We start from the raw sequence: 23,125 nt of genomic DNA, 5'->3' as shown, positions 1-23,125 counted from the left end.
TTCTATTCATAGACATCCACTGTTGGACTACAGCCTATAGGTCATTACAATAAATCATATATATGTATGTATATATATGCATATATATGTATGTGTGTATACATATATATGTATATATATATGCATATATATGTATGTGTGTATACATATATATGTATGTATATATACATATGTTTATGATAAATGTGTGTATGTATAATATATATGTAATATATATGGAGAGAGAAAGACAGAGACTGGGAGAGAGTGAGAGATTCCATCTATAAATTCTGTTTCTCTAGAGACTTGACTAATACAGAAAGTTTCTTTCTTGCATGTCTTATTGGTGGAGCTTTCTTGTCCTGAAGTCACACTCAAACACATTGAGGCCTATATTAATTACAAATACTGGGCCAATAGCTCAGGCTTAATACTAACTAGCACTTACATTTCTAAGTTAACCCATATTCCTTATTTATGCTCTGCCACACGGCATTTCTAGCATGGCATATTCATCTGCTCCCTCTGCATCTGGCTGGCAATTCCACACTCTGTCCTTCTTTTCCCCAACATTCTCCTAATCTGGCTCTCCTGCCTAACATTCTGTTCAGTTATTGGCCAGTCAGATTCTTTATTAAACAAACCACAGTGACATATATCCCCACAGTTTAAAGGAATATTCCACAGCATGTCTAGTTTCTATAGCTCCAGAAAGCATTATGAAAGCTGCCAAAGTAAGGAGACAATGGTCCTATCCATAACCATGACTTGTGAACCACAAAAATGATCAGACAGAGTTATATCCTTAAAGATGCAATATTGGCACTTAGATTTTGCTGATAACAAATAGCATCTATTTGGAACTGATACCCACTCAATAGTAGGGAAAGCATGCCTATTACTAGAAACTAGACAATTACATAGGGCTAGTGAGGTCTTGGATCTTAGAAGACTATTTGCTATCAATACTTTATTAGACCAGTATTAATCTTAACTACTTTTCAAATTTAGTCTTTATACATAGAGATAAATATAATTTTCATCCTTCATCAAACAATCTTCTCTTTATATCTGAGACCATTATAGAAAACCACAATTGGACATGATGCAGAAGTCAGTGGATCATGGGGAGCCCAGACCAAATGGATATATCTGCAACATAGCTCAGGCAACATCATGTAAGAAAAGTAGAAATATTGTAATAACCAAAATACCAGAAAATCTTCTGTGACACTTCTTTCCTATCTGTCTAAATACTACCTGAAAATGATGATATTAGTAGACTTGCTAACTGTGTAGGGAAAAACATGTCATTTGTCCTACCTCTAAACAAGGAGTACAGCATGAATCTTAGAAGGTCTTAATAAAAACAAACCCAGAGCCAGGTACTGGGGTGAATGCTGAAAGAACAGAGAAAGAGAACATGCCACATCCAACCTCACCCAGTTCCTCAGCTGATCCTGTTTCCTCAAACAGGAAGCCTCTGAGTCCTCATCCAGAATAAATCTCAGGTGAACTTGCTGCTAAAATCCTAAAATCTTAACAAAACTAAAAAGCCTCTAGTTCCTGGTCCTCATGCCTTGGAGACCTTTCTGCTTTCTGCCATCACTTTCTGGGAATAAAGGTGTGTGTCACCATGCCTAACTGTTTCCAGTGTTGCTATGAACTCACAGAGATCCATCCACACAGCATCCTGAATGCTAGGATTAAAGGCGTGTGCTACCACTGCCTAAAACTATGTTTAATATAGTGGCTGTTCTGTTCTCTAACTCCCAGATAAGTTTTTTGGGGTGCACAGAGCTATCAACCACAAAAGAACTAGAGGTACTGTACTGATGTCAACAGAGAGAAAGGGGATTAACCTCTCCTGTTATGGAACCCCCAATAGCTCATCCAGTACACGTCAATATTCCTTGTAACCATATACATACAAACAGCAAAAATAATCTCAGCAGGTTGTATTCACAACTCTGTGCATGATGTGCATACATGCAGAGAGATATAGACTTTCTTCATGTGGTACTATGAACTGAAATGTTTCCAGTTACTGCTTGTACTAGTTAATGTATCATTACTGTGACCAAAGACATGACAAAAAACATGTAAAGGATGAAGTATTTATTTTGAATAATGATTTAAAAGAATACACTCAACCATGGTTGGGAAATCATTGATCAGGAGGTTGATGGTCACTTTGAATCTGCAGTCAGGAAGCAGAGAATAAATAGAAATTTAGGCCAGGATATAAAATCTCAAATTCATCCTTAGTGATGGTCCAGCTCCTAATACTTCCACAAACTTCTTGAATGGTGTCCCAAACTGCAGACTATATGTTCATCTGCTTGAGATATACTCTACCACAACACCATTCCTCCAAAAATTCAAATGTGCATCCAAAACTCCAATATGTCTGTACAATGGTAAATTATAAAGGTCTTTGATATTAAATAAGATTCTGTGCGTGTGCATGTGCGTGTGTGTGTGTGTGTGTGTGTGTGTGTGTGTGTGTGTGTGCTGAGTAGGGCTAAACCTATAAGACTTGAACTTTATCAAAAATGACATCAAAAACTGTGTGACCTGTGGGATAGTCATTCCCTCATACAACAAAGTAATCTCTGCCCAAAGATAGGAGGCCCCAGAATAACAAATACCTTGATAACAACTTGAAATTCAGACTTCTTAGTCTCAAGAAGTACACAAAACATTTGTATTATTTAGACTATACAGTGTATAGTTGTTTGGTATAGCAGCCTGAGTTTAGTATGACAGCTTGTTCCTTACAAACAACTCATTTTGGTAACATTCACTAACTAAACTTCCATAAAGTACCAGAACCCAGTTTTATCTCATGTGACTTCCATCTCTTGTTCCTAAGATGTCATTAAGTTGATTGTCTCACTGCTTAGGGAAACTTGTGATCTCCAAGCAAATTAACTAGCCCTCACATGATTAATGCTCAGCATTTATTTCAGCAATAGTTACTCTCCATTTAATCTGCATTTAACAAGCAACTGCTAGTACTGCTTTGTTAGATGTTTTTATCTCAGAGCATTCATGAAAATTATTGTTAAAAGATGTTTCTGCAAATACATGTTCAGGTCTCTGAAAGTATATGTGGACATTTTTCTACTGTGTTTACACATAACTGTCACCAATGGAAAGTGTCAGCTTGGCACTATTACTCTGTAAATTTCACAAAATTTACCATAATATAACTTGGTCTTAAATAATTGTGCCAAACAAATTACCTCAGTCATTATTATGCTGATGTCATTTTGCCTTACTGAAGCATACCTTAAGAAATTATTAGCATAAATTAGAAATAGACAATTCAAGCACTATAAAAATTCTGAAGTCCAAAATAAATTATTGAAAAATTAATTTAAAAATTTCATCTGTGTTTGTTGTCTAAAATAAAACATTAAAATGATATCTAAAGCACTATGTTCAAGTGATACCATGACTTATATTTGAATTTTTTTACTATCATATATTCCCTACCTACCCTATTTTATATGCTTCTTTAAATGTATTGATGCACTTTACTCCTAAGATTGTGTATATATTTTTGATTACCCAATAAAACAAATGTTGCCTTAAATAGGAGTAGAATTCTGTGTGACACAAGGTAAGTTCATGTGATATAATCAAAGGTGACTGCCAATAGCAATAACAAGCATGCATTTCAGAGATCATAGAAAAGAAAGCCTATCAAATTAAATTTATGTACTATATTTCATGATTTATTCAATAACATAAATCATATACTAGTAGCTCAAGGAAAAACAACAGGTAATATGCTTATGATATTATTTATGCTGAAGAAAGACAGACACTTGAAGGAAAAATTCAAATTAATGAATGCTCCTATAGGTTTTATTCATCATATGTTCTCTCCTTTAAAATGTGTTTAGGAAACTAGACACAGTTTATCAGATGTTTGCCTATTTTAGAAACAAAGTAATAACATGTATTCAATATTACTAGTAGATTTGCATTGCAATTTTAATAAAGTAGTATATTTAGTTAATTTGAACCATCATCATTTTTGTGATTTCACATTTTTTAAATTAAACCTCACTGACCTTGTTTTATTGTAGATAACTTTTGATAGAGCAATTTTTAACTTATTTCCTGGGGAAAACTTAAAACATGTTATGAGAGTTTTGTGCTTGAGACTTTAGAGAGCTGTTTGAAATTATATATTATCCAATCTTCAGATCCCATGGTTATCCCCAGAATAGGTCTTAAAAATGGCTTTCTGTTATAGAGATAGGAATTATTGTTAATAGTTTTTCCTGCAGGCCTTAAATGATATGGAATTTTATTTTGATTGGAAATTCCTCTTGAAGAATATTTAAAACAACATCCTATAATTATTTTTGCTTTCTGATTATTTCAACTACGTAAATGAACTTTTGAGACCTTCATTTTAAAAGAAATCATTGAGTTCCATGAAGCTCTTTCCTAGGAGCCTGGAGAGACAGCTCAGAGGTTAAGGGCACTGGCAGCTTGTCCAGAGGTCCTGAGTTCAATTCCCAGCAACCATATGGTGGCTCACAACCATCTGTAATGAGATCTGATGCCCTCTTCTAGCTTGCAGGCATACATGCAGAGCACCCATATAAATAAATAAATAAATAAATAAATAAATAAATAAATAAATAAATAAATAAATAATAAATAAATAAATAAATAAATAAATAAATAAATTTTTAAAAAAGCTTCCTCCTAATATAATTTAATAATGATGATGTTTGCCAGGCAGTGGTGGTGCTTGCCTTTAATCCCAGCACTCAGGAGGCAGAGGCAGACGGATCTCTGTGAGTCCAAGGCCAGCCTGGGCTACAAATCAAGTTCCAGGAAATGAGCAAAGCTATACAGAGAATCCCTGTCTCAAAAAATAAACAAACACACAAACAAAAAATAATGATGATGATAATAATAACAATAATAATTTAAAGGACATTTTGATGCCATACCTTTATCTCTGTCCCCCTTTTCCCTTTTTTATCCTTTTGATGTTTCTGTGCCACAGAGCACTTGTTTCTCTGGATACATAAGTTAGAACAAAGCAAGGTGATGTCATGGTCTTAGGCCGCAAAAAAATGAAAGCAGTCCAAGAAATTTTAAAGAATTAATGGTGGATGCCTTCACACATGAAATCAGAGATGAGAAGATAAAATGTGTGGCTTTACATATCACATCCTGTCCTGGTATAGTGAAGGTTGTTTGCATATATAGATGTGGAGACTGCTTTCCTGGGATCTTTTAAGACATTGAAATTTACTAGAGAGTCTGCATTGGGTTAGAAACTTATATGAAGTCATGAAGTGCCACAATCCGATCAGACAAAAGAAGTCTGCCATGTATTTCTTCAGTTCCTGGGTTTTCATGCCAATGGACTGATTTGGGTTTGAGCAATTATTGAGTGAATATTCTATAGAGGTTTTTCTCTTTCTTTCTTGCTTCCTTCCTTTCTTTTCTTTTTTCTTTCTTTCTTTCTTTTTTCTTTTCTTTTCTTTTTTTTTTTTTTGTGTGTGTGCCTCCATTTTAGGATAGACAATTTTTGTGTGATTTTATCTGGTAAGGAATATCAGCTCTCAAAGCTGGGAAGGTGATTGTGCACTGATTCAACATCAAGTGTCAGATTTTAACTAGTTTGAGAACAAACACAGAAAATGCCATGGTCTCTTTGCCTGTATGATTTAGGCTAACAAAATATCAGAAGCTGGGTGAAATTTTAAGAGTTGTTTTCATTTGTTGTTTGTTTGTTTGTTTTAACTATATGTTTCCTTTCCCCACATCCATGCCAACATTTATCATCATTTTTTTGTAGCAGGATCTTAAGGAGTCTTATTAATTAAATCAAACCTGAGGCCAGTTATTGGGGTGAATGCTCGAAGATCAAAGAGACAGAACAAGCCACAGCTACCTTACCTCGCCAGCTCCTCAGCTGGTCTTATTTCCTCAGACTGGAGGCTTCTGAGTCCTTATCCAAATGAATCTCAGCTGAACTGTGCTGCTCCAAAGCCCTAAAAGCTTAACCAGCCAAATGCTTAACTAGCCAAATGCTGCTAGTTTCTGGTCTTCATGCCCTATATATCTTTCTAATTTCTGCCGTCACTCCCTGGGATTAAAGGCTTGTGTCACCAAGCCTGGCTGTTTCCCATGTGGCCTTGAACTCACAGAGATCCAGAGGGATTTCTGTCTCTGGAATGCTAGGATTAAAGACATGTGCTACCACTGCCTATTCTCATGTTTAATATTGTGGCTGTCCTGTTCTCTGACCCCAGGTAAGTTTATTAGCCTGCACAATATTTTTGGGAATACAATACCACAATTTTTATTTTCAGTTTAATCATTCTGACTTCCATGGATGGCATGGCTTTCCATGACAAAGACGAATTGAAGGGGATTTATTACTACTTAAAAAGGTCTAGATGGGCAGCAGTGGCACATGGCTTCAATCCCAGCACTAAGGAGGCAGAGCCAAGCAGATCTCTGTGAGTTCGAGGCCAGCCTGGTCTACAGAGCAAGATCCAGGACAGGCACTGAAACTACATGGAGAAACTTTGTTTTGAAAAACCAAAAAAAGAAAAAAAATTCTATGGAGATTATTACAAGAATTTTAAAATAAAAAGAAAGTAATAAATATACCCAAGTGGTTACAGGGTACATATAATGAGAAGACAGATAATGGAAAGTAATCTGAGAAAACACCACAAAATTAACATAATGAAGAAAAAAAAAGAAAGCAGAAATGTTCACAACAGCAAAAATATTTTTGCATAATAGAAACTGCTGGAGATTTTACCATCCCAGATTACATGTTTTAATATATGTTTAGAAAAATAAAACAGCATGGTACTTCCATGAAACCAGATACATTGACCAACATATTAGAACAGGACACACATAAAAAGTCCTTGTTCTTTCTAATATCCTCTGTATTGCTGTCTCAGTAGCAATAAATTACTTATCTGTTTTTAACATGAAAATATTTTGTTTTATTTTAATGGTTAGCATTGATAGGTATAACAGCCTATCAGTTAGCCTAACAGCCTAACAGTTATGGTCTTACTGGTCTTGTAGCACATCTTTTCAGACATTCTAAGGTTTAAATATTTCTTTCAAATGATCAGGTGTTACTCGAAGAGGCCTGCTTTTTTAGGTGAATCTTTAGATGAAGCCACAGTCAAACTAGGTACCTTTATTGAGGCACCAAGAAAACTAGAGTGTCAACTTCCAGTTTCTTGCTTGACAGAAATTCCAAAATATAACATGTTTGTTTTTTAAGTGATAGTGTTTGCAGATATTTTAAGTATGAAAATAGACAGATTTTATAAAATGCCATCTTAGGTTTTCTATTGTTATGAAGAGACACATGACCATATCATCTCTTGTAAAGGAAAACATTTAATAGGGGCTGGCTTGCAATTTCTGATATTTAGTCCATTATTGTCATGGTGGGTCACGCAGGCAGACATGGTGTAGGATAAGGAAGTGAGAATTCTATATCTTGACCCACAGGCAGTAGAAAGAAACTGTCACACTGGTCATGACTTTAATATATATGAGACCTCAAAACCCACTTCCACAGTGATACACCTCCACCACCAAGGCCACACCTACTCCACCAAGGCCACACCTCCCAATAGTGCCACTTCATATGAGCCAAGCATTCAAACCCATGACTCTACAGAGGTCATACCTATTCAAACCACCACAAAGGCTGGTAATATTTTAATGTATTGGCTATGATTATTATATTATACTTATGTAAGATAGTGTTCTCATTTTTAAGCAATACAAATATTTTGGATCATACCAAGATTCCAGGTTGGTATATTAATCTCCAAATGATTCAATAAGGAGTATGTCTTTGTTATGATTATATAACTCATAATTATTTGAAATACAAATATATTATAAAGAATATATTTTACTTTACTATTGAATTCCTTTATTATTAGAAATGCTACTATCTTTATGAATTTACTTTGGTGTTCTATCAAGAAAATGATGCAAATCTCATTTGGAATGGAAGAAGAGCCGCTCAAATATCATCAAATGAGATGAAGGAAAATATGTGAAATTGATAGTTAAGCCCAGTTTCTCTTTTTTATTCTTTCCTCTATATTTGCGAGTGAAGTGTTGATAATACAGATAATATATATATATATATATATATATATATATATATATATATAAAATATAGAGAAATATATTAAATAAATAACTGATTAGAAAGAAATATTACATGGAGGAAAAATGGTAATGTGACTTGCAAGGAAATCTCATTCCTTTCCAAGCTCAGCAATAACTATTGCTGTTAAAAACCAAAACTTTAGAAAATCATTCATTGTTTACCAGAAATTAACTTCCCATGAAATATTTAAGATATTTTTTTATTTTCTGTGATTTTTTTGAATCCCTGAATTTCATATTATTTATATAGTTTGTATTTAATGAGATATTTATATTTCATTGTGGAACTTAAATGACATACTTAATTTTAAATATCTAACTTTTAATCACAAAGTAAGATTTGAAATATTACTTAAGTATATAGTAAATTTAGTCACAAAATATTTATTTCTGAATGTTTATGCATTATTTGACTCTATTTCTACAAACATATGTGTTAGTATTGTGTTCCCCAAAATATTGTGCACCCTAATAAACTAATCTGGGGTCAGAGACAGAACAGCCACAATATTAAACAGGAAGATAGGCAGTGGTAGCACATGCCTTTAATCCCAGCACCCTGGAGGCAGAGCCAGATGGATCTCTGTGAGTTCAATGCCACATTGGAAACTGCCAGGCTTGGTGAATCACACCTTTAATCCCAGAAAGAGAGCCTTTAATCCCAGGGAGTGATGGCAGAAAACAGAAAGATATATAAGGCATGAAAACCAGGAACCAGAGCTGGTTAAGCATTTAGCTGGTTAAACTTTTAGGCTTTTGAGCAGCACGGTTCAGCTAAGACCCATTTGGATGAGGACTCAGAGGCTTCCAATCTGAAAAACAGGATCAGCTGAGGAACTGACGATGTGAGGTAGCTGTGGCTTGTTCTGCTTCTCTGATCTTCCAGAGTTCACCCCAATAACTGGCCTCAGGTTTGATTTTATTAATAAGTACCTTTAAGATTCGTGCCACAAACATTTATATAAAATTCTTGCTTTAAGTAGCCTAATTTAATTAATATTTTTCTCTCTTGAATTAATTTTTTATCAATTGATCTTGGTAGTTATTAATTCATTAGTATCGGTTGAGGTAAACACTTAAACTGAAGCTATAAACATAATTGATACCTTTTTCACCAAAAATACAAACTGTATTATCTATATCAAGTAAAATAGAATAATATAAATGAAGTTTTTACAAATTACCCTTCTTGGTTTCCAAGATAACACGAGTTATTTCAAGAGACAATATTCTTTTATAGTATATGTGTTTTAATTTGTTTTCTCTTTTCTTATAAGCAGTTTTTATTTAGTATATTGAATTCTGACCATATCTTTTTAATGTTTTTACAGTACCAATTAACTTTAATAAGTGCAAATAAAACTAGATCTCAAAGTTTCAATACTTGTTTCTCTTGTCTCTCTTTTTGGACTAAATGGCTTCCTGTTGACTAGAAAACAAATTTATTTTTTGATATTTTTATGAGTCAGTACTGGAGAGTTTTATCTTCAAGTTCTAGGAGGTAAAGAAAAAGACTTTTATTTTCTGAGCTTTTCTGGTTATTTCTACTCTTTCTTTCTATTAATTAACATTGCTTGGCAGAGACGTATTCTGATAAACTGTTCACGACCTCTTCAAGATTTCCTTACATAATGATATTGAAAGATTTTGTGAGATACTGATTGTAAAGATCATTAATGATTAAAATGAATTTAGCTTCTGCCCGAAAACATGTTACAATTATATGGGGCTCTATGTTCCTAACAGTATCTGCATTTTCACAATAGATGCTATGCTTGATGCTTCTTTTCTTTATAGGTATAGTAAATGCTGTAGGTAACATGAGAAAAAATTATATGGAAATGTAACAATGCATATCGTAGTCACCATTAGAGAAACAGAGAAACCCAGACCTGAAGATATGATCTCAGTTTCAGACTTCTTTCTCAAAGCTTTAGAAGTCTGTATGTTATGTTTAATACATATCTTAATGCTAGAAAATTTGGCAGAATGTTTGATTACCAGGAGTGAACTTTTCATTAACCAGATTTGGATTGTGACTATTACAGTTAAATGATTGTAGGCAAATTGAGGATTTAATTACTAACCTCTAGACACAACAGTCTCTGCTTTCTCTCTGAAAACATCCCCAAGTGACGATCACAGAAGACTTACTGGAGGAAATCCTGTAAAACTCATGTAATTTGCTTCCATCCATTTTAAGACTCTATTCCTATTAAAAAGAATGACTTTGTTGACAGGAAAGCCATCTTGCAATATAATATTCAGTCTTTTTCAACTGTTGACTCTAGCGTGGCTTCAACAGAAGATTGTTATCAGATATTATATTTATTTTTCTGCTTCTTGTATAGGCTAAGCTCCATGGTTGAGTTAGAATGTTAAAAAGAATGAAATGGTCAGGGAACTCTTAGGAATCTTATTAATTCTGTAATGCTTCTGAAAGCTTACCAAAGGTTTTTGTTCCCTAAAGCTACTGCTTTGAGTAAATCAGATGGGATTTCTTTGGAACTGCTGAAAAAAGGCAGGACTTTCTGTGGGTTGTTATTATGCAATAATGAGTGTAGACTCTAATCATGCATTTTGCAAGTTTGTCTATTTCAGTTAGGAAGTTTTGAGATACATACACACATGCATATATGTACGTATAAATCTGTATGAAAGAACAATGAGAAATAAAATAAGAAAAGAATGAGCAGATTTTATAGGTATGCCAATAAAGAAACACTTATACAGAATAAATATTTCAAATTCACTTGACTATTCAATCAACTTTTGTCATCATATACTTTGGTACTGAGGATAAAATATTCAGCAACTTCAGTCTTTAATTCCATTTTATGGTGCTTTTGTATACTTATGACTGATGAGTACAACTTAACTAGTCATCACTGTAAGCTTAGCAATGCCTAAAATAATTGTATGAAAACTCCACATGATATTTTAGAATTAAATCCAGGATTACTATTAATTGAATTGCAAATTATGTAGGAATGACGGTGCTTATTCAGCTAAATATTGTCCTATATATCTGTTAATGCTGCATAATTAAAATTCTCATATTTCTTTGATATTAGATTTACATTATGTTCATGCACTTTTTAAAGGCCACTGTCTATGGCCAAAGAAACCTGTTGCCAAATTAAGCCCTGTGTATTGAAAGAAGATGGGCTTCTTTCCACAGAACTAATAAGGCCTATACTTCTTATGGCATGAATAAATAATTTCATTGATTTGCATAGTTTATTAATATTTATTAATGAAATTTTATGTTTAATTATGTTATTTTAATTATTTCGTTGATTTTTTGAAATTAATATAATTATATCATTCCCCCTTTCCTCCATCTAAATCCTCACATGTGCCTCTCTTTGTTCTCTGTCATTCTCTCCGAGGTGATTATGGCACTCCCTGGAGAAAGAAACAAGCCAAGTAATTTATCTGAGGCATGAACAAGTACTACACATCAATATTAGTGTGAAAGAATTTTCAGTTGAGGCAATAATATATAAGGGGTGGGCAAGGGGAACACTCATCCATTGTTTGTTGGAGTGCAAATTTGTGCAGTCCCTTTGGAATTCAATATGGCAGTTTCTCAGAAAAGTGAGAATCAATCTACCTCAAAACCCAGTTCTTGAGGTAGACCACTTCTGGGCAAATACCCAAAAGATGCTCCATCATACCTAAAGGACACGTGTTGAACTATGTTTATAACAGCTTTAGTCATAATAGCAATAAACTGGAAACAACCTAGATGTCCAAATCATTCAACCAAAGAATGGCGATAGAAATTCTCGTACATTTACACAATGGAGTATTCCTCAGCTCTATAAAAACAAAACAAAACAAAACAAAACAAAACAAAGAACAATGGCATTTTGAATTTTTCAGGAGAATGAATAGAACTTGAAAAAAGAGCTAACCCAAACCCAGAAAGACAAACATGGTGTGTACTCACTTACAAGTGAATTTTAGCTGTAAAGTAAAAGATTACCATGCAACAGTTGACAGACCCAAAGGAGCTAGGTAATGAGGAAGGCTCAAGGGGTGGAACTATAAATCCTTCTGGGAAGGGCAAATAGAATAGACATCGTGGTGTAGGGAGTGGGAGGGGATAGGAACGGGAAGAATCAGGTTGGTGTGGTGGGTGGATGAGAGAGCTCCTGAGCGACAATTGGAATTGGGGGAATCTCAGAGAAGAGCTGGAAACCCAGTGCAAAAGAAACTCTCAGGAATTTACAAAAGTTATTTTGTCAAAGACTTCTAGCAATGGAGGATGAGGAACTGGAACTGGCCAATTGTAACCAGGTAAGGCTCCAGTGTAGGGAATGAGAAACTAACCTAGCCACATAAACTTCAACCTACAATTTGTCCTGCCAATAAGATGTGCTAGAGTATAGGCAGCACTGAAATTGTGGGAGTGTCCAATCAATGACTGCCCTAGCCTGAAACTCATGCCATACCTACTCCTGACAATTTCTGGAGGGCCAGAACCCAGAGGCTAGGTAGCTCAGAGAATTGGGTTAGAAAAAGAACCAAAAAAAAAAAAAAATCAATGAAACGATTACTGAAATACTCATGGATTGGTAGCTAGCCCAATCATCATCAGAGAAGCTTCACCCAACAACTGATGGAAACAGACGCAGAGACCCAGAGCCAAACATTAGGCTGATTCCAGGAACTCTGCAGAAGATGGGGAGGAAGGGATGTAGAAACAAGGAGGGTTAAGGACACCACCAGAAAATCCAGAGAATCATCTATACTGTACTCATAGGGGCACACAGCGACTGACAACCCATATGGGACTGACCTAGGCCCTCTGCATATATGTTACAGTTGCATAGCTTGGTCTTTTTGTGGAACTCCTAAGAATGGGAGCAGGAGCTGTCTGACTGTTTTGCCACCTTTTGGGACCATTATCCTCATACTGGTTACCTTGTCCAGCCTTTAGCTTGATATGTCATAGTTCGTTGATATCCAGGGGAGGCCTTCTATCCTCTGAATAGAAGCTCAGGGGGACTGATTGGGGGTGGGTGGCAGGGAGATAGGGAAGGAGTACTGGGGGAGGAAAGAAGAGAAAGCAACATTTGGGTTGTGAAAAATAAACGACTAAATAAAATACACATTTAAAGTACTCACACACACACAAATTATCTGAAACATGTATGAGTACCACATATCAATATTAGTATGAAAGAATCTGTATTAGAGGCAGTGATATACAAGGGACTTATGTTGAAATGAGTTAGTTTTTTCAGTATGATTTTGTTTTTATCAAGTGCACAAATAAAGGAATCAGTCCTTACTAGATCCTGCGAAGTTAAAAAAAAAAATGATATGCTCATAAGTGTATATACAGGCACACCGCAGATGGGTAATGTAATGGCTTGTAATATTTTGCCTCTCTCCTGCCCTTTCCCTCTCATCTCTGTCTTTATTAGTATCTTTCTTTGAGATTCCATTCATTGCACAAGATGGTCTTGAACTCCTCATGTAGCCCCAGTTGATGTTCAGCTCATGATCTTCTGCCTTAAACTCTTGACTGCTGCATGACTGACACAAATCACTAAATCTGGGGTTTCCAATTTTTCAATAAAGTGAGAAGTAAAGCTCACTCTTTGGGTATGAATCTGTAGTATGGGATGCTAGAAACAAGGGGTAAAGGGACATTTTGAAAATGTTATTTGGAAAGGTACACAGCGAAAGAGCTGAACATAAATAGTAAAATAACTTGCAGCACTTGAATGCACTTTGTGTTATTTTTGTTTATGTTCCATTTGTTTAACTCTGTGAAGCTGTGTTACTTTGCCCATGTAAAACACTTGATGGCCTAAAAGAGAACTGGCCAATAGCAAGGCAGGAGAAAGGATAGGTGGGTCTGGCAGATAGAAAGTATAAATAGAAGGAAAAATCTAGGAAAAGAGATTGGAGTCAAGATCTAGGAGCCAGAGAAGGAGGAAGACTCCAGGGGCCAGCCACCCAGCTACACCACAAGCCACATAGTATGAGTAAGATTTATAGAAGTAAGAGAATGGGAGAAGCCCAGAGGCAAAAGGTAGATGGGATAACTTAAGTTAAGGAAAGCTGGCTAGAAAGTAAGCCAAGCTAAGACTGGGCATTCATTAGTAATAATAAGCTTCTATGTGTGATTTATTTGGGAGCTGGGTGGCAGGACCCCCAATAAGCAAAAATCTCTAACAACACCACTTGATGTTCACCATAATGAATATCCATGGACACCAGTCAGCAGAACAGGACCATGTCTTACTATAACCAGGCTTAGACATAGGAGTGTGGTTACAGGGTAGAGGTAGTATACATAGAGGGAAACTCATCAGTATTATGTTTTACTGAAAATTTATATATGTATGGCATCCAAGATCTAAATTCCATTTGTCCACTTCAAAAGTCTTTGCTCAATTATATTACTAGGTCATTTTCTTACAAGTAATCATTGGCAATGACTAACTGCAAAATGCAACATGTCATCCTCTAGAAGTTAAAAATATCTAGATGCTGAGGCCATCTCCTAGAAGTTATAAAATGTCTGAATGCTAAAGAATAAATATCAATTATGTGAGGAGACTCAGTGTCCTTTCCCTCAGCCATAACCAAACAGCTAAGAAAAAAAATGTTTACCAAACTTTCACATATTCTAAGTACTGGTTTTATTATTCTTCAAGAATTTTGCCACTCTCAGTATCTAATACCACTATGAAATAGAAGTTACAATTATTATCATCTTTAAATAGTCAAGAGAGACAATTACCAATATTCAAGGTACATTTTGGGTAGAAGAGGAGAAAACCTTGGTAAAGTAGAATAGTTTATGAAAAACAAAACAGTTCATTTGACAAATTTTATGTAACTCAACTTTACATAATCTACACAGATATGATAAAAATATATATAACACTATAAATACATAGTCACCTAAACACATACACACATATCCACTGTTTTCCTATTTTTACCATATATATATATCATAAGAAAATAAACACTATAAATGCAAATTCAAATTTGAATTGAAATGTAATTGATTTATAACAGAAGATATTTCCCATACTTAAAATATACAGCAGCATATTTATAGAATTATATCAAGCAGAGTCACTGTCATTTATACTCTTTGCAAGAGATAGTGCTAAAATTTATAAACATTTTGCAAAATTTTGGGTGGAAGTTAAAAAGAAAGAATACATAAATTGAAGACATAGCAAGACATTAAATGAAATATTACTCTTATTTGAGATGGATATATTCTAATATTTCACTTAAGAAGAAAAATAAATTTATGAAAATGAAAGTTGTTTTATTTTATTTTATTATTATATGCTTTGTGATTAGACTATTTAATACTAATCCATGCTAATTTTAGCCTATACATTTAGCAAATATTGGGGTAAATATGTATTACTCAGAAAGAATTTCTGGTTCTAAGGAGTCCATTTTCTAGTGAAGGAAAGTGTGAATTTTGACACAATATACTTTGATAAATAGACATGGAAGTCAAAGAAATCCTGTAGGGTAAGTAACTAAAACAGAAGCATGTGGTGAATAGCAATTACTGAACTTGTGCTTGAATGTAGGTGGAGATAGACGATTACAATTGCAATCCTTATGCCTCTATGAGGATTGTTGAAGCAAAAATGTAGCTTCCCTCAGTAACGTGATGAGCTGTCTGCCTGCTTCCAGTTCTGCACATCATTATGAACAGAGCCGTCCAGCTAATTACCTAATTACCAAATCTGTGTCTTTTCTCTCTTCCCACCAGTGACACAGTCGTCTCAGTGTTCTTGTCCTCACAGTCCCACCTCCTCCCTTCTTTGACTCTTACTCTTCGTTGGTATCAGTCCAACCAAAGTTGACCTTGTTTTATTCTCAAACATGAGAAATAGACTTTATAATATCTAAGCACTCAATGTCTTCTGTGCCTATATGACATCATCATTTCCCACACTCATTATTTCAATTCACCTTCTTGATGTTGCCCAATGACATTCAATCAGCCCCAAATTCCCCTTTGATAAATAAACGTATTTTCTCTAGCATTTATTAACACCAAATGTTATGGTATGTATCTCCTCATTTATCATGCTTACTATTTTTTTTCTTCTTGTGCAGGAAAATAGTGAATATTTGATTGGCCAGGCATATCATGAGGAACAAATAGTATCTTAGAAAATGTGCAGTCCATCAACATTCATTCAAAGTGATAGTACAGTTGAATGATGTTCCAAAAAAAAAAAAAAAAATACAGAAGAGGACACAGGAGAGTCTTGGAACATTATCTTGATTTAAAACAGACTGAATATGTGAATCTGATCTTATGATTAGAAAACAATCATTCTACAAACAATGCAAATGACATTTTGGCTCCATAAGAAAGTTATATAGAGAATACTTATCTTAAATAAACAAGATAGAAAACATAGAGCTTAGGTCAAATGTTAATAACCTATATCTGAAGAAGACTTATTAATCTTAAATGACAAGTGATACTCAAAATTGTAAACAATCTCAATGAATTTAGCATTGGTCAGAGAAAAATACTTAATATTTGAATCCATCAACTGTATTTAAAAATCCCTAAAGGGTCATTAAATGTTTGGCTTCATAGAGAAGCATGAAAAACAATTAGGAGTCTCTTCTCTTTGGTGATCCTTGTGATGGTGCTAAGAGTAGCCTCTTAAAATATATCTATTATATCTGTAGTACCCTTATGTGAATTATAACAAGAAATGTATTTGTAATAGAAGAAATCATATTTATCATCCTTTAAGAAAAAATACAAATGGATAGAGAATGACTTATCATCACAAAGAGTTTCTGTTAAATAACTGTATTTTTCTTCTTGTCTCTCTCTTTTCCTCTTACTTTCCCTTACATTTTCTACAAAAAGTTAGAAATAAAGTTCAAATCACTTAGAAGATTATTTTCTATAACCAAGAAGCTAGACAGGAGCATAATCTATTCTGAAATTCATGAGAAAATCCTTTAAAATGTCAGACAACAGTTAAAACATTCTATGATTAGGGCATATTTTAATTTTCTTAATGTCAAAACTCTGCTGTGGGAGAAGCTTATGCACACTCATTTGTTATTCACATGAGCTGATACTAAAGTAGAGACATACTCTCAGAACTATCGATACCAGGAATGGAGGATGGTTTAAGTAAAAGAGACTAGTATGACCTTCAGGAAGACTGCATCATATAATGGTTCAGAACAAAACTCATTTTGAAATGGTAAATAGTATAATTTCTTAAAAGAGGTGAAGTGTGGATGTGGATCTAAGTTTTCAGCAACATTGGTCATTAAACTCATTTGTATTTAACAACAGAGACCAACTTAGAAGAGGTATTAGTTAGAGTTGAATGGGATTATTTTAACTATAGGATCCTATCACCCTTTAGATAAAGCATAGAGGACAGTGGAAGGGTCAAATGACTTCTTCCAAAACTTATAGAGGCAGGAACTTATAACGTTTTAATAGCCTGTATGCATATCTTGCTGACACACAGCTAACCACTAAATATAATTCTTCATTGAGACCACATTTCCTAAGTGCCTCCTTCATGCTGGACAATATAGTTTATACAATGAGTACAGAAAAGACCTTGAGCTTTGGGGGTTACATGTATTAAACAATAGAAATATAAGGTCAATGTTTAATATAACATCGAATAGTGAAGAACAAGTAGCATAAAACACTGTCAGGGGTAGGGTTGAAATATGACAGGGAAGGTGCCCTTTTGATGGTGATCAGGCAAGGAACTCTGGAGAATGAAAACCTGTAGCTATGTCTCAAAAAGCTGGAGAAAATCCATAAAGGATGTGTAAGAATATATGGAACAAGGAAAGGAAAGGTCATCCTTGAGGTACAAAGAGGTATTGTGTTTTAGGAAAATTAGAAATGGGTAAACAAAGGAAAAGACACATGAGAATTGTCAATGAGGTGTGAGAGTCACGAAGATTTATGTCATATAAGACCTTCAATGCTAACAAAGGGTTTCATTGTACAAAAAAATATTGGCAGGCTTTGGACAAAGAAGTCATGGAGTAATAAATCTGATTCACACTTTTAAAAAGGCAGCAAAGCAAATGAATGTGATCTCTTATAGTTTATATTCTAGTGGCCTCCCTTGAATTCATGGTTGGTAATAGCATCAATAAAGAACAAATATTCCATGACTTCATACTCTAGAGTTGACACTTTCAAGTGTTAATTCTTGCTGTATAAATGTATCAGATCAGGGTTGGCAAGGAACTCTGTGTCATTGGATTCACTCAACAGAAGCTTTTGACTGTTACCTGCTTAGGGAGGGCTAGATAAACCAGACAATGAAGTGCCTTGCATGAAGAGAAGTAAAATACAAGCATCAAAAAGATTAGTGGTGACCTCATGTACAGGATAATACTAAGGATAAATGTTAAAATGGATCATACAAGAAAATGCAGAAGAAAGCAAATGCAAAAGGATGTAAATGTTATCCCTAAAAGCCTAATATAAAGAACACATAATGATTCTTGATATATTTTGAATTTTAATTTTTCTTGCTAATATACTGTGACTTATTCTATGAACTTTGAACATTGAGTCTTATCATTATATCATTTTCTTACTAGAGATGCCTTCCTCTTGCAATCTCCTACTATATCTTTTCTCAAAGACTTTATTATTTTATTTGTACGGACTTTCACTTTTTTCTCCCAAGTCTGCCCAGGTTCACTCAGAACTTACAATGTAGCATGAGTTGACATTAAACTCTTGTCCCAATCTCTTAAGGGCTAGAATTCTAGGAAAAAGGCACTATGCCTGATAAATTTTTATTTCAAGCTTGTCAATCATCCATACTTGAAACTTCTTACTCTACAGCATATCTTATGTCTTCACTTAGATGTTTCAAAGATATCTTACCTCAAGGAGGTGGTGAGGCATGTCTTTAATGCCAGCACTCGGGAGGCAGAGGCAGGTGGATCTTTGAGTTTGAGGCCAGCCTGGTCTACAGAGCGAGATCCAGGAAAGGCACAAAGCTACACAAAGAAACCCTGTCTCAAAAAACCTATATATATATCTTACCTTTTGTATGATTATGATGAAATTTTTGACTGTACCAAACACTACAAATATTTATCACTCCAGCCTTGCTCCTATTTGGTATACAATGTGTAAGTTGTGTATCTTGCTGAATTCTTCCATTTTTTTTCATATTTTGCTTGTTCAAATTATTGGTAAATCTTACTTTCTTGTACACCTTAAATACGTACAGATTTTATAGTTGATTATCACCACTTCATTCAAGCCCCCATCAATCTCCATAATATTCCTCTTACTGAATCAATTCCCATTTTCTTGCCAATTTGTGTACTATTTTCTTTACAATATAAGTATTTTAATTGTTGAAAGTGTACAAGTAAGATATACTCATTGAAATTTCAACCTGATATTACTCATGAACATATAATTCAAATAACACACACACACACACACACACACCTCAGTGTATTCTATTTATCATTCCTTCTTTCTTCTTCTCCCCTCCCTTTATCACTTCTCTGTTTTTAAGGACTAACCATTCAAATATAAACAGGAAGATAAATAATTTATAAAGCATGTGCTGGTACATGACTTTCTTTCATAAAGCATACTATATTTATGTTTTTTTCTTTATTCTTGCATATATATCTCAGTTAGTCAGTTAGTAGTCTGAGACCTTTTTATGGAAAATTTATCACCTTCTTAGAAACACCTCTATTATTCTTGTACTTTTGGATGTTTCCCTGGTTTATAATTGTAGGATTTGTTACCACATGATTGCATTACTCGTAGAATTTCTGTATTATGTCTTGTAATTATTTCATGTTGTTGAAGCCACTAATAGAAATGCAGTAGCTTAAATTAGTGTAAATTTATTCTTTAATTTTGTGATTATAATGGAACTGTTTCTTCTGGAGGCTACTGGAAAGAATAATTCTCCATCATGGTCCCTTCTTTCCTCTTAAAAAATCATAGCATTTCTTTTCTCTTCACACTCACTTTTTCTGCTCCCTCTTCCCCCTCTACTCTCTCCCTCTCTCTGTCCTTGAAACTCAACTTTGCTTATACACGTAACATAGTCCACTTTTTAAACAGGAAAACTAGAGTATCTCTGGGATATTCTGATTCTTCCTACTACACAAAAATTTTAGCTTTAAGGTAAATTAATTTTTTTAGGCCTTTTAACTCCTTGAGTAGGCATGCATTCTAGGCTTTATCATTGAACATACTTGCATAGGATTATAAGTTGGAGATATGGAAAGCAGAATTGAAGGGGTGGGTGAATTTGTCTACTTTCACACATGACAGGATGTGTTTGTACGTTCTCATGATTAATGTCAGTATTACATGTGGGTCCTAGTGCAAATTAATGTCAAGTAGACATCATGTGGTCGATAGAAATTATACTACAGATCTCAAAAGGCAGGAGCCTGAAATTCTCTTATAAATTCACATTATGGTGGTTTGGAAATTTTTTACTCCTTAAAGAACTCTTTGGGAGCCCTTAGACACTTGCTTTTTTCATCTTAGAATTCTTTCCAAGGAGCACATTGATGACTCAGATGGTTTCTTGTGAAGGATGCACAAGAAAATGATACAATGGAGTTATAACCTTACTTGAGCATGTCTAAGGGATCTGAGACAGTGGTTGCTGCACAACTAGAATTCAAATTTATAATAATGAATTAAGCGATGTCTTTGTTTTTCTGGAAAGAAACTTACAAGGAGGGAAAGACTGAGAGCAGTATGATCCGCATAGAGAACATATGAGAGATGGGATTCTATCTACATTTACATTCAGGATTCAAAAGTACGAGATAAAACTCATAATCCTGACCGAAAGAACTGGCAAGGCTAATAACAGCAATTATTATTGGTATTATATTCCTTAATGGAAAAAAAAAAAAAGCTTGGCTAAAAAAGAACTAGCATGGTTAAAGGTCAACAGGGAACTGAGGCAGGAGAGTAGGGCCCAGAGTGCAACCAAGACTGTTTGTATAGAAGCTACTAAATTAGCATTTTCAAGAACAGGTTAACAAAGGAGATAGAAAAAAACCTTAGCTAAGTGTAAACTAAATCCAGTCACTGGCACTCTAGAGTGTCAGAAGGTGACCCAAGGTTTGTTCAAAAAACAATATACCCGTTAGGTTAAGAAATAAACTACTAATGAGATATAGTATATAGAGTAGTATGTAAAAGTCTGTGTAACAAATAGACCACTTATGAGGAATAATGTAGTATGCAAATGACCCAAAAAGCTTGCAAAATGTTACATGTAACATAAATTCTCTACCCTTTGTATAACAGGCCATTTGAGCTTCTGAACTTTCACCCTGCCCTATTCCATTCTGCATCCTCTCCTGTCCTCATAAATTTTCTTACCTTGGTGCTATTATTCACCTGCATTTGTCTAATTTTTTTTTTTTTTTTTTTTTTTTTTGCTCCAGGGCACAGAGCCAGGGCTGTGACTCTACTAAGGTAGCCAATGAAATCAATTAATAAAGTAGAAATATATTTCTGTTTTGCAGCTTTATTAAGCCTCATTCATGAAAACTGTTATGCAAATAGGAAAATAATGAGTGTCTCCAATTTGTCCTGGGAATTAATGGGGATGGCCAGTACCCTACCCTTTTGATCCCTGCTTATCTTCCATCAGCAAAATCATTACATCTTCTGATATAGTGTTGATATGGTTTTGCTCAAGAACTCTGTCATAATATTTCCTGTATTTCTAAAGTCACCTTTTGTACCTTTATTAACCCTCATGACTACCATAGACTATCTATGTAATTTAGGAGGTTAATATTAAGTTAAATATTGGAGAAAATAGTCTACAATGTAGAAAATGAAACTTTTATAATGATTAGAAAAATATGTACCTTTGAATGAATTCTGAAAATGAGAGCAATAGCTTAAGGTTTAATTGATTGAATATATATATGATTTTTTTAGATCCAGTTTGTAAATTTGATTTCTAGCTAAATAATTCCATCAAATTTATAATATAGTTTTACTCAGCTGAATAATAATTAATTCTTTGGTAGCCTATATGAAATGAATTTGAAGCATTAGAATTTCATATATGGTTTTCAAGTAAAATGTATCAGATAAAGTTTTTGACTAAGCTCCTATACTTGGTTTTATTAGACTAAATAAAAAAAAAATCAGGTCCTCAATATGGAAATTGAGCTTAAAAAGAGAACAGGGTTTTTGAAAACAGATTTGTCATAGCCAATTAAAAAAGAGTGAAAAAGGGGCAGCTAGAATGATAAAGAATTTTAGCCCCTGAGGAGGTAGGACTTGAAATTGCCTAATGGCAGCAACTCTACTTTGTGTGTTTCTTCCTTTCTTTTCTAATTTGTTTCTGGGTTCTTATAAACCCCTTTATACAAAACAACAGTTTTATCATGCCTGGCAGAGATACTGTTTGATTTGTAAGTGCATGTTTATTGCCAGGTTCATGAATAGCCGTTAAAAGCCAATTAGATCTTTACAATTCGGTTTGTTAAATGTTTGAACTTTGACAATGCTGATGAAGGAATACAAAGATTTGGAAAGCCCAGGGATGTTGGAATGAATTTAAGTTGTATAACCTGACTAATGACATACTAATTCAAATTATATTCATAGTACACACTGAGATGGCAATGTATGAATTTAGAGTTCAATGAGGTAAGACCAGCATCACAGGGAAACATAGCCATTATATTCATTAGGCTTGGCATGCTAACTGAGACACCTTTGAAAAAGAGTTTACATATGGCAAAAACCAGGTTGTAGCATTTATAAAACATAACACTATTTATGTGGTTTTATATATAGAGACCAAAGCTGTGATATGAATATGTAAATACAATTCAAGTTACTTTATTTAAACCTTTCACCTAACTTACC

The sequence above is a fragment of the Onychomys torridus genome, chromosome 12 (assembly GCF_903995425.1).
Source record: "Onychomys torridus chromosome 12, mOncTor1.1, whole genome shotgun sequence".
In the NCBI taxonomy this organism is placed as follows: Eukaryota; Metazoa; Chordata; class Mammalia; order Rodentia; family Cricetidae; genus Onychomys; species Onychomys torridus.
Note: the sequence above shows the minus strand (reverse complement) of the source record.